This window comes from Cygnus atratus, chromosome 8 (genome assembly GCF_013377495.2).
Source record: "Cygnus atratus isolate AKBS03 ecotype Queensland, Australia chromosome 8, CAtr_DNAZoo_HiC_assembly, whole genome shotgun sequence".
In the NCBI taxonomy this organism is placed as follows: Eukaryota; Metazoa; Chordata; class Aves; order Anseriformes; family Anatidae; genus Cygnus; species Cygnus atratus.
This window is the reverse complement of record NC_066369.1, coordinates 10,831,526-10,844,301: the sequence shown is the minus strand read 5'-3', so window position 1 is coordinate 10,844,301 and position 12,776 is coordinate 10,831,526. Positions and strand designations below refer to the sequence as shown.

Genomic DNA, 12,776 nt, shown 5'->3' with positions numbered 1-12,776 from the left:
GGCAGCTCAGTGCCCTCTGCCCAGTGCCAGCCCCACGGCGGGGTCAGGCGGCCGCATCACGCGCCCGAGCATCGCTGCCGGCTGGCACTCGGCAGCTGCTCCCCGCGGGTGCCAACAAATCCGAGCCTTTGTGCCGAGTCGCTCCCCCCCTTGCCTCCTGTTAATGGCCCCTTTCTGTGCCCTGGGAACGTGATCCTGCATCATCCCGTCCCGCTGCAAACCCCAGCACTGCTGGGTGCACATCCAACCTGGCCAGAGCCTTGGGTTTGGTAGCAGAGCCAAATTTTGGGTTGCTCGGTGGCGGTGTGTTCAGAAAGGTCCCTGCGGCTGATGGGCAATCCTTCTGCATTTGGCTTCCACCAAAACGGGCATTATTGAATCACTGCAGAAGCATCTCCCCATGGCACGCGTTTGGCGACCAAAGAGCCAAGTGGGCACAGGGAGCAGCCGTGCACAACTTTGGGCATCCCAGCACGAGGGCTGGAGCAGGACTGCTATTTGGACGCTGTCCGGGAACACTAAACACCTAGCCAAGCTGTTGTTCTTGTTTGTTATTCAGCGTTAAGGAAATCTGCACCATTCTCCTGTCATCCTCCCCATCCCGGAGGATAATTGATGCTAACGTCATTTCTTTCTGGTCCAGCTGCCAGGCTCGGGAACAGATGTTTTATTGTTCGAGCCGAGCACAAAACAAAAACCAACCCCAAAAGCAACAAAACCCAGCTAATTTGTGCTTGCGGTGAGGTTAGCCGCAGCTTCCTCTCCCCAGAAACACTCAGAGAGGGAACGACAGCCCCAGAGAAGCCCCAGACCTCCAGGAGAGGCAAGATTTATACCCCCAGCACAGATTCGTGCTGGTATTGCCAAGGAGGACCACAGAGCAAGGATGCACATCCTTAAGCATCTTTGGGAAGCTACCACCAGGCAAGCTGTGGAGCAAGTGGAAAATGCTGCACTGGCTGCCAAAAAGAGATGTATTCAAAAAAAAATTGCTTAAAAAAAAAAAAATCCTACCCAAACCAACCCTCAGGTGAATGGATATTTAATATTCATGTTCTCTGTGGCACGAGCGCCCCTAAACGTAAGAGTGTTACTTCTCCCATGCAGTAGAAGTGGGAAATGCTGGTACCTGTCACTCGAAGCGGGGAGGAAGGGCACAGCTCTCTCCTTGCTGCTCCTGCAGATGGTTTTGCCGTAGGTGAGAGCTGGCCCACGAAACAAAAGGCTCCAAAAGGCAAATTGCTCGGGTGCTCTTCCCTATACGGCCAGGGCAGGAGGCACGGGGCTGCTGGTGAAGCTGACGTGAGCATCTTTTGACACCTCCCGGTGTGTGCCACATGCCTGTCATTGCTGCTGGCAGCATATTGGGTTTTCTCCCTGTGCCACGAGAGGGAGGTGGTATGGATCTGGTCCTTTTAATTCAGCTGGGTGAGCATCAAGGCTAGTGAGTCACTGCGTCCCCTCCTTCGCCTGGTGGCAGCTGCCCCAGCTCCCAGCACCTTCCCACCTCTGTCCCACGGCTAGGCTGCCACATATTCCCTGCGGAGGGATGCTGAGGGGGTCTCTGAAGCCTTCAGGGTGTTAAAAATCTGCAGGGACAGCCCGCTTTGGGGAAGCTTTGGGTGCTCCAGAGCTGCCCCACTTCTCCAAGAAGCCCACGGCGAGCTCCGTAGGTGCGCAGAGGCTGTATGTACATGTGCACAGCTGAAGCAGACAGCTTTGTGAGCCCCAGCAGCCAGGCAGGAGCTGCTTTCAGCGGTGATTCAAGCACTGGGACGGCCGCCTGCCTGAGTCACTCGCCGTCCAGCCCCAGCCCTAGCGGGATGTGTCACGTCGGTGCTGGTGACGAGGTCTGTGCACAGCCAGTGGTGTCACACCGCTGGCCACGCATCCTTCCCGCATCACACCCCAGTGATGCTGGCACCCAAAAGCCTCCCCACAGCCCACGAGCACCCTGCCACTCGGGCTGCAGCCAGCAAAAAGTGCCAGTGCTCTGCCCAAAACCCTCGCAGCCCACGTGGCTCTCAGCAGAGAGACAAGAGACCTTAGGCGAATTGCATCAGCAAGCCCTGAGATGCCTTCAGGAGATGTGCTGGCCAGCTTTAACCCCCCTGCATCCCCCTCTGCTAGCTTTCTGCCCTTCCCAGCTTTTGACTCACCATGCTGCCGACTCATCGGTCCCTCCAGCGAGCACGGTACGCTCTGGCCTTCTCCTTGACGTCCCCGAGGTCCCCACCCCTCCCCGGGACGGGGTGACGATGTTTCGGCACCCGGAGCGTGGCCCCCACCTCTGTGCCCCAAGACACTTGAGCCCCGGCTCAGCTGCTGGCTCTCGGAGGAGCGGGATGGGGACACGGAGCTGCGGGCTGGAATTTCACTTGCCGCGGGGACCTCGTGCCTGCGGCGCACTCTAAAAATACAAATAAAGCGGCGGGTGGTGAGAAACCCACCCTGCTCCTGCGGAGGGTTGGCCAGCCCCTGCCCGCTGCTCCTGCAGCAAAGAAATCAAGCTGAGGGCTTAAAAAAATTGGCCTGATCCTATCCTTCCCCAGTGTGAGCTGAAGAATATAGCTGGAAATCCACAGCTGCTGTCTGAAATCCTCCTCTCCCGTGGCTGGGACAGGCTGTGCCGCCCAGCCTGTGCGCTCCATCTGTGCCCAGCCAGTTTTATTTTTGGGGGGTCCCCCTCGTGCTCCCTGCTTTGCTCAGCCAGAGCAGCCAAGCTCGCCCACCCCTGCCAAAACGGGTTCCCCCATCGCCCCACGCCCCACATCCCAGCACATGGCACCCCGTGCCCTGACACCCCGAGGAGCCGCCAAGGTCCCCGGGCGGGGAGCAGCTAACGCAGGGCGCCGATCGAGTTACAGGCCAGCTATTGTATCATGTTTACTCGCTCCCCGCCGCATATCCTGTGCTCGGAGGATTCCTGGAAGCGGGAGCCCATGTCGCACCCTCCCTGCCCTACAAACACGCCGGCTGTGCCGAAAGCAGATCCCCGCACGTGACCGTGGCCGACCTCATCCCTCCTCCTCCTCCTGGCTGCACGCTTATCGCTCCGGGCTCCAGCACAGGGCTGGCTCCATCTCTTTTTATTGCTGATTCTTTTCCCTGCCTTGCCTTCCCGTCTCTTAATTCAAAGCAGAAAGGGTGACTCCGGCAGAAGCGAGGCGAGGGAGCTGGAAGAGCCCAGCCCACGCTGCTGGTCGAGCCCTGCCCTGGGATGAATCAAGGATGTGAGTCAGGGGCGAGCCCCGAGTGGCACCGACAGCCCTGGGGTCTGTGGGGTCAGAGGATGCTGCAATGTGTCCCCTTGCTGCGCCAGGATCATGTTGTTGGAGGAAGGCTGCCGGTGGGCATCACTCCCGGGGAGGCCCTGAAAAAAGCAGCAACTTTCATTTCTCCCTCTCCTGCATCCCTGTTACCCTCCAAGCGTCGCTGCTGGAGGGAGGAAAGGTCCTGGGAAAGGCTGTCCCAGCCAGGAACTGCACTTTGTGCTTCCATTTTGAGACCCACCTCCTCCAGCCTTAATGCTGGCACAGGATGAGGCCCCTCTCCAGCCTGCCATCCCCAAGCCCCTCTGTGGTCACAGGGGGAGGACGCTGGGTGCTTACAGATGCTGCTCAGAGGGATCCTCAGCCTTACCCTGTGCCCTTCTGGATGGGCATCACGTAGCCAGCAGCGAGCAGCAGGGTCCTGCCCGCAGCATCACCCCTTTGCAGGGCACACGAAGGCTTTGTGTGTCTGCATCTTCCTATTTTTATTCAAGATCTGTTTTTAAGACAGGCTGTTAACTATCCTGAGTTGACCCCAAGGTTTCCCTTGGTTGTATTTACACGTGCAGGAAGCCAAATCTCTCAAAGACTTGTGCACGTGTCTGACATGAGGCACCTGCACCTCTCCTCCATGGCAGGGGAAGCAGCTACAGGCCAAAAGTTAACCCACACCCGCTGAGTCCTGCCTGCGGTGGGCATCAGTCCCATGGGAAAAGGAAACCAAGCACTTGTGCTACCCAGTGAAAAACCCCGTTTGGGCAAGAAAATTTCAGGAGGCAATGGGCTGATCTGCAGCGTGCCTGCCCTGCTCAGGGCTGCCCTGGCACAGCGATGATTTGGGAGGACACCCGTGTGGATGCGTGCATGTGAGTTCTCTGGACACTCACTTTTAGCATAAGCTTGGTCTCTCCCATCACATCTGCGTGCTCCTGCCCTCTTCCTTCACCCACCGTCCCTCCCACCTCCCCTTAAGCACAAATCCACGCGTAAGCCCAGGCACGAGCCCCGTTAGCAGCCAGGCTCCTGTCAGCACCCACTATCTCCTGTCCTCAGCGAACTGCTCAAAAATAACAGCGGGGGGGACATTGCTCAGCTGTGGGCATTTTCCATGGGTTTAGCACAGCCAGACTGGGTCATAAGGCTGCTTTGGGCAAGATAATAATCCTCTCCTCGATTCCCAGCACCGTGGAGATGGAACCGCTCCATCCCAGCTCATCCCAGGTCCCACATCGGGGTGCTGAGCTTTGGCTGAGCACCAGGAGAAAGCTTCCAGACCCCTCTGTCCTGTTTTGGGGTGCTTTTTGGGGTGCTCCCCTCCCATCCAGCTGGGGACCGAGCGCGCCGCCTCATTGTGCCGGGGCAGGGAGGGTTTCGCTGGCGGTATTATTCCTAGCTGGCCCAGAGTCCAGGCAAAACAAAAGCTCCTTCCTTGCCAAAAGGAGGGCTGGTGAAAGGCAGCCACTGCAGATGAGGGCTGGGCTGTTTTCTGGGCTTCCGAACTCTACATTTGGGTGTTTAAATTTAGCCCTAGATGGGAATTTTGCAGACGTGAGCTCTTCTGGTCAGCCGGCAGCGCGGCCAGCACCGACAGGAGCTTTTGCCACGGGCTGTGCCCAGCAAGTGCCCTTCCTTCCCGGGCAGACCCCTGGCCGCCCACCAGAAACCACCCAGACGTGCTGGGGGAACCGCGATGGCTGCACAGGGCAGCCCGTTTTGGGATAATCTGGGGTTTTTTTGGCCACCTTGAGACAAAGGAAGACGCCTGCAAATTTTTCTCTCCGCTTTAGGCAGATGACCAGCCTGGCCACAGAGGACGCTCCAGAACCGGCGGGGATGTCAGGGGATGATGGAGGCACTAGCAATGCCTTGTGTCGCCTACTTTTTGCTTGAAAGTCTTGATGGCTTTGGCCTCATGCACTCCAGTCCTTCAGGCTGCCCATCCTTGCCCTGGGAAGGGAGCCAAGCCCCACGCTTGCATTTTATCACCCTTATTGTCTCTCGTTCTCCCAGAGCATGGTAAATGGCTTCCACGAAAAAGTCTTGCTCACAGTGTTTCTCCCGTCTGCATTCAGACCCCCAGATAAGATGGATGCTCCTTTTTCCCCCATGTACATGATCTACACAGCCACGTTTCCATAGTGCTTGACCTCGCACCTCGGATGCTGGGCACAGTCCCACGCTTACCCCAGGCTGCCCAGCTCCGTAGCCCCTGCTTGAGTTGGCCACTGGAGCCAAAGCAGCCAAATAAGAAATCAGGAGGAATGCTGTTTATTTGCTGGACTTCTGCAAACAATTAATATGACCTTGTCCTTTGGATGAACCTGGTTTGATAAGGATCCTATTCGTATTCCAGTGATTCCTCAAGAACAGAAAGTTGAGTGCAAGCAAGCAATCCAGCTCCTGTCTGCTCTGTGCCTGCAGGCTCCTGCCCCTGGGCAAAGAGAGAGGCTCCCAGCTTTCACATTTTTTTTTTGCATAAATCCAGTGGTGCATGCGAATTACCCTATAAATGAGGAGGGAAGGACAGGGAACGGTGTGGAACTGCTCCTACACAACATGGCACGAGAGCATTTCATACATCATTTCTCCTGCAACTGCCTTCCCCAGAAATCCAGACCCATCATGTTCAGACCTGATGTATGTGGCCACCGACTGGCTGCTAAATGCTAGACAGTTGTAGCCAATTCCTTTATACCCCCAAATTAGAATACAAGGATAATGCAAACAGCCTAATGCCCAAAACTATGTCCTATTAAAACTGGGGGGAAGCTGATCCTCTCCACACACAGCTCCCTAGGGATGAGATGGGTTTCACTGCTCTGCGGCAGGATTCAAATGCTACAAGAATGCTGCACAGAAAGCTTTTGAGCCCAGCAAGTCTCTAGGAGACACAAAAGTAGCTTTGTCGACAGTCTATCAGCCCTCTTTTTCTTAAACAGCAATTCTGATTCAAAGATAAATACACAACGCACGCAGAACTATGTGCTTCTCTCTAGGAAGGAATCTGCGAGGACACACGGCCATGCACGGGCTGGGAACGGCAGCAACACAGCCAGCTCTGCTTTGAGAAACTTCTCATGATGAGGGGAACCCCGTGCCACTGTAAGGATTCACTGAGTTGCTTAAAATTTTGCTCTGCTAAATTTGTGGCCCGTCAAGAAACAGGGATGTAAGGAAGGTGCTGCCTACTGCATGGGAGTATCTTAACACAGTCTCATAATCAAGCTTAGATGCTCTGCTGAAGTGTTGATTGATCCTGAAGAGCCTTGAATGAAGTTTAACTCTCTTTAAATCAATTCCGTTGTTCCTAAAATACCCACCTTTTCCCTGAGAAAAGGTTCTGGTCACTCAGAACACCCATGGGGAGCAGAGCTGAGTTTCATGGGGTCTTTGCCCCATAGAGACTTTGTGATGTTCCTCCAGGGTGGGCTGGGCTTGGAGACGGATTTGATAACCAAGCAACACTACTAAATCCACTACTAAATCCACTACTAAATCCACTACTAAATCCACTACTAAACCCAAAAGGAAAATTAGCAAGCTATGGCCCTAACAAGAACATTTTGCAAACTCAGTCTTCATTGCCCAAAGTCACGTCTTTGCTTTAGGCTCCCAGGAATCCCTGATATTTCTGCAAAGGCTTATTTGGCCTCGGCCAAAGGAATGTGGTTTTGGACTCAAGCTCCTCGGGGTCAAACCCTGTTCTCTGGCTGCAAAGTGCCACCCCCTCGCACTTCTGTGTGGTTGTGTAAATATATAAGGCAACTCACTGGGTTTTTAGCACCCTACTGATTTATAATCAGGTGTGCACGAGAGCAGACCTTCCTGGGTCAAATCAAAGAAAAAAAATAGAAGACAATAGAGGTGATTTTTGTGCTTTAAACACTTCACATGCAGAGAGGTGACCCTAGCTCCCCTGCATACCTTGCTGCATAGGTCACGGTAGGCATCCCACCAGCAAGGATGCGAGCAGGGACTGGTGGGGAGGACAGCCCTGCATCGCCAATCCCCCCACCGGCAGCTCGTGTTGCCAGGGCCTTCAGGTCTGAACCTTTGGAAATTAGGTAAAAGGTCTGAACGCTTTTTTCCTACCCTCCCAGCAGCCCCTGGCCTAGCACAAGCCCTCTTCCTGCTGGGCGCGTGAGGGAAGCAGCCGGGATGAAGGATTAACTCTCACCGTCCCAGGGGTTTTCCAAATACATGGAAAGAGATACATCCGAAGGACTGATGGATCCCCTCCAGCCCCCGAAATAGGGATGGATTTTAAGTGGATTTCATTCTGGAGGACAGAGCTGCTTCAAAATCCCATGGGATGGGATTTTTGCATCCCAGGTAGAACTAAGCATCCCTATGCTGAGGAGCAACCTAGACCTGGAAGGGCTCAATGTGCCCCTTCTGGAGCAGTGCCAGCAACCCAGACACCCACCCGTGATGCCCCTGGGCACGTGAGCGTGCCCTTCAGCTGGGAGTGGAGGCAGCTGTGCGCTGGGCAAGGTCGGCACGCCGGTGACAGAGGCAGCTCCACGCTGGCATCACACCCACCCGCTGCCCACCCACGTGCTGACGCTCGCCCCGTCCCGGGAGGCAATGCATCATCACCCACTCACCCCACGGCCACGCATCCCTCCCCACCAGGACCACCCGTGGATGCTGCTTGAGAAGCCCCCATCCTGCTGGACCCATCTGTGTGCCCCACGGCTGTGTTTCGGGGCTGGGGAGCTCTGCGCAGCCAGCCTCCCCCAAACCTCGTGACAGCACGGCCGGCATCTCGCTGGCACGGGTTCAGGAAGCTCGGCAGGGCAGGGGAAGCACAACAAAAGGCCCTTTGTTTCTCCTGCCTGGTCCCAGCCCCGCTGTCGCACCTCCCAGGTGGGGTCACCTTTCCACGGAAAAGCCTCCAGCGGAGCAGGGGAGCTGGGAGCGATCCAGGCAGGATGCAGCCCCAGGGATCCAGCCCAGGGCAGGGTCCTGTCGCCATCCCTGCCCATCTCCCACCCAGTGTGCCCCTTTCCCAGAGCCGTGGAGCTGAGAGCTGTGCAAAGCACTGCATGTGCTCTATCTTCTCGCTTTAAGCCCTGTTTACATGGGAAAGCCACGAGGAATAGGCTTAAAGGTGTCAAGCACTTGGAGTTTGCAGGGAATTGAATTACCTCCTACCGAGACAGCTAGGAAAACCCCAAATTGCTGCTGACACAGCTGCTTCTCCATGTCTGAGATGGAGCCACAAACCTCCCAGCCAAGCACAGACCAGGAGCAGAGCACCTGGTTTGGTGCTGGCTGTGTCTCTGCTTGCACGCTGCTTGTTTTCTTTCCTCTCCTGACAAACTCTGCCTTGCCCGGAGCCTGACACCAGCCCCGCGGCCACAGCAGTGCCAGCACTGATCAGAAAACATGGTCTGTCTGCCTGCGGGGATCCCACTGAGAAATAAATCTCCCCAGATGGGCCAGATGTAGCTACAGCAAAAAAGAGGACCACTTGGAGAATATCATCGTGTTCTTTGCTCTCTTGGCTCCCCGCGTGGAGAGAGCCCACCCTGGGAAAAAATGCCCTTGGCTACTAAACATCTGCAACTCCTATAAAACATCAGCTGGGGGCATTAAAAAGGAAAGTGGGTGCCCAGCAGGGGGGACTGCACTGCCCAAGTTCTGCTTGGCTGCTTTTGGCAGCTGGGAAGCTGGGAGCTGGGCTTGCCTGGCAGCTCACACCTCTGCCGCCACCACGAGCTCCCGGCTGTCCCCGTCCCCTCCCCGTGCCCAGGGGAGCAGCAGGAGCCAAGCCGGGACCCGGCGGGGTCGTGCACCGGGTGCTGCTCCCACCCCAGGCTTTGCTGCTGAACCATGCTAGCAAAAAAAAAAATCATTTTCCTTGCAAGCTGTCTGCCACTTCAATATATTTGAGATGCTAGAAGCACGCATCCCATGCCCCAACTCCTTTTGCTTTTAAATAATGCCGACTTCAAGACGTGCTGTTAGGAGGAGCTGGAGCAAGGGCTGGATGCTGAGTGCAGGCACGGGTTAAGAGCCGCAGCGTGGAGCCGTCTGCTTGCTGCATCGGCTCCGGCAGTGGGCGAGAGGCTTCTTACAGACGGCTGTGCTTCCCTGTCCTGCCCACAAAGTTAATCATTTCTCCGCTCCGCTGACGACAGACTGCAGGAACATGCTCATGCTCTGCCTAGCCTCGTTACTCAGCGCTTCCTGGTCCTCCTCCTCCTCCTGTGACCAAAGGCAAGGGCTTCGACGGGGCAGCAACCTGGGCTGGTTGACCACGCAGCATCCCGCCTGAAGTGCCGTGCAGCGACAGCCATGCACAGCCCCCTTTAGCTCCCAGCACCAATAATCGTGCTATGTGGTGGCAGGCAATTAAACGGCATCTCTTTTCCCCCTGGGGTGAGCAAAACAATATTCCTCCCTGTCTGTGCAAGAGCAAAACGATGGGAAGGATGCAGGGTGGAGTAAAAATTAATGAGGTGTCTCCCCCTCTTTCGATTCTCTCTTGCCACATAAGGTTTAATGGTTGGAACGCAATCTGAGATCAGCAGATGTCAACAGAGCGGAAAAAGCGCGCCCATGCAAATGAATTACAAGCCCAGCACACCCAGCCGAACCTAGAGATGGAGCAGAAGTGTGCAAGGCAGTAAACCCTGTGCAGCTCCTAGGAGAGCTGGACCAAATCAGACAGAAGAAGCCATCCCTGGGCACAATTCACTCACCAGGAAGGCATGCTTGTGGAGCACAAGAAGGGACAGCTACTCCTGCTACCTCCGCCGTGAGCGGGCACAAGCCACCACTATTTCCATTCTCCTGGAGTGAGCATGGAGGTGCAAAGCCGGGAAAAAGCTCTGAGGGTAGCAGGATGCCCAGAAGAGGGCCAACACCTCCTCAGGACACAGGTGCCCCGTGGCGGAGACAGCCCAGGGAACGGTGAGGGCATGGGGCAGTGCTTACATGGGGGGCAGCCACACAGGGCAGATGCCCGCAGGCAGCAGTGCCCACGGAGCAGCTCCTGCCTGAGATGAGGAGAAGGACCAGCAGCACCCACAGACACATCTGCTCCCACTTTCTCTGCTTTCTGTGCTGCTGACGTTCAAAACAAGCACGCTTATTGCATGCTTCAGAGGACTGTCCAGCAGTGAGAGCTCAGAGATCTCCTTGCACAACCAAAATCCCACCCAGCACAGCCCAGCTCCTCGCCCTCCTCCTCCAGCAGACACCAGTAACATCATACATGACTATTCCTGTGCAAAGAGCACCTCTCCTCCCCAGAAACCCCCAAAGAACCATGTCACCAGACTGGGAGCCCAGTTCAAAGCTGGTACACAGCACCTCAGCACCGAGGCCAAGCAGAATTGCACCAATTTCCACCAGCTGTAGGTCTGGCCCAGCTTAGCTGAGAACACTTGATCTCTTCCCAAAACGCTGCCAGCTGGTTGAAATACAGCTGCTGCTTAAATAGCACCCACAGAAAATCAAAAAAAAAAAAAAAAAAAAAAAAAAAAGCCTTCCATTATTTACAACAAAGGGGAAAAAAGACAAGTATTGCAGCATTTGCTTTAGATTTCGTTTGAGCATTTTCCACCGGGTGCCAGCAAGATCTGCAGACTTCTGCAGAGCCTGCTTGGCATCACTACCTTGGTTGTGCTGAGCCTTTCCAAAACCCCAACCTTTGCAGAGATTTCTGTTTTACTGAGACCAGCAGAAGACCCGCATTGCAATGACATGATCCCCTCCAGCTCGAGCAACCCCAGCAAGCCCAGGCTGCCTCTTGGCAAGACGCAACATGGACAACCGCTGGCTTTTGTTTGGAGAGGACCACGTAGGCTCGTGCCTGCCCATGCAGAGGCTCACACTGCTCCTAATCTCTTAATGAGATATTTCCCCCCAGGTCTCCAGCCCACAGTGGCAGTGTCGCTCGCTGAGCACTGGCACAGTTGTTTGCCAGAAGGGAAGGCATCCATGCCGCAGTGAAAGCATTTTAAAGAGCGGATGGAGACCTTGCCAGGAGAGCCAGCCACATGGAGAGGTGGAAAAAATGGAGCCAGTTAATCACCCCGCATGTGTTATCTGTCCGGATGGAAAACAGTCTGAAAATATCTTGTATTTCAGGGCAAGCGCATAGTTTTTGGCGATTCAGCCAGCTGAAGCCCTGGCCTCTGAGCTCCTGAGTCGGACTGAGCCCTGCTCCAGGCCCAGCTGTTGCAGGGCAGCTTCCCAAACGGTGCCAGCACCCCGACAGCACTGCCTGGGCATGGCTGCCCAACCTTCAGCTTGATGTGTGGCTCAGGGCCCCCAGCCAAGGAGAGGAGTTGAGCACAGCACCTTCTGGGGGTGAAGCAATGGTTGGTCCTAGCATTTGAAGGGCACCAAGTACCTGCACGTCTCTGTGCTCTCCAGAATCCCACAGGTTCAGTTCAGAGGGGGAGGAGGACCCTACTTGCTCCCTTTCCCGCTGTTTTAGGCTTTTTGGCCAAGATCTGGATCAGGGCAGAAGCAGCTGAGCCATTCCACCAGCTGCTCAGCATCTCCACAAGCCATGAGGATGGGCTACAGCCATCCAGCTTGTGCTGAGGAGTAAGCAGCCCAGACCTGGATCTGATTATTAATTCTCACTTTAACAGCATGTTTAGCACTGGTGAAAGCTGCCAGCAAAAACTCTGGAGTCTTACCCACCCACGAGACCTGAAAACACACGGCAAGGCATGACTGCTGTCAGCTTCAACCCAAGGAGAAGTGGGCCTTTTCTTCTGAACTTGGGTGGCCCATGCCTGGTGCTGAAGCTCATCAGTCCTGAGTGCAGGGGCTGAAGGAGCTGGCTCAGGCTGACGGGGAGCCCACGAGCACCCTGCCAAGCACCCACTGCTGTCCTGCACCCTTCAACCACCTGGGTGCAGGATCTCCAGGGCTCCCCAGGTTGTAGCAACATAGAATGAGCTGGGCTGGGAGGGACCATTAAAGGTCATGTAATTCCAACCATCCTGCCTTGGGCAGGGACATCTCTTGCTGGATCAGATTGCCCAAAGCCCCATCCAACCTGGCCTTGGTTTGACTAGGGTAGAAAGTCCTCTTGCAGATGTGGCACCCTTGGGGGACAGTCAGTGGTGGGACAGCGTGGAGGAGCAGTCAGCAGCACCAGCGTGGCCTTCCCCAGGCTCTGCACCCTACCTGCTCAGCGTGCAGTCCCTCATGCCGCTGTATTTTGGCCTAGAGCTGTAGAAGTCTCCACTTCCATTTTCTCCCCCTCGAGCCTTTAAGAACAAGCATAACCGAAGCCACAGGGCATGGAGAGTTCAACAAGCACAGCGGGAGAGGAAGGTCCCAAGGCGTGGTGTGCAAGCCCGGGCCAACCTCCCCAAGCAGCCAAGGACCAGGCTTGCGGAGAGGAGCGGTGGGCACAGCCTGTTGACAAAGGGAACGACGGCTCCGCACCAACGAGCTGGCTCCTGGTGGGGGATTAGAAACCTGGGCACAGCCCTCCCGTTCCTCCCCGCAACCCGGCTGTGGCTGGAG

The 12,776-nt window shown here is 55.8% G+C and overlaps 2 long non-coding RNA genes across 2 annotated transcripts; one reads left to right on the top strand and one right to left on the bottom strand.

Annotated features, from left to right (window-relative positions):
• Positions 1–1,084: 1,084 nt before the first annotated feature.
• Positions 1,085–3,108, bottom strand: LOC118243278 (uncharacterized). Its single transcript, XR_004777238.2, has 3 exons — positions 3,017–3,108; positions 2,160–2,410; positions 1,085–1,377 (listed from the first exon to the last, which is right to left on the bottom strand). It is a non-coding gene; the product is annotated as an uncharacterized LOC118243278 (long non-coding RNA).
• Positions 2,046–5,230, top strand: LOC118243279 (uncharacterized). Its single transcript, XR_004777239.2, has 3 exons — positions 2,046–2,195; positions 3,143–3,233; positions 5,060–5,230. It is a non-coding gene; the product is annotated as an uncharacterized LOC118243279 (long non-coding RNA).
• The last annotated feature ends 7,546 nt before the right edge of the window (positions 5,231–12,776 follow it).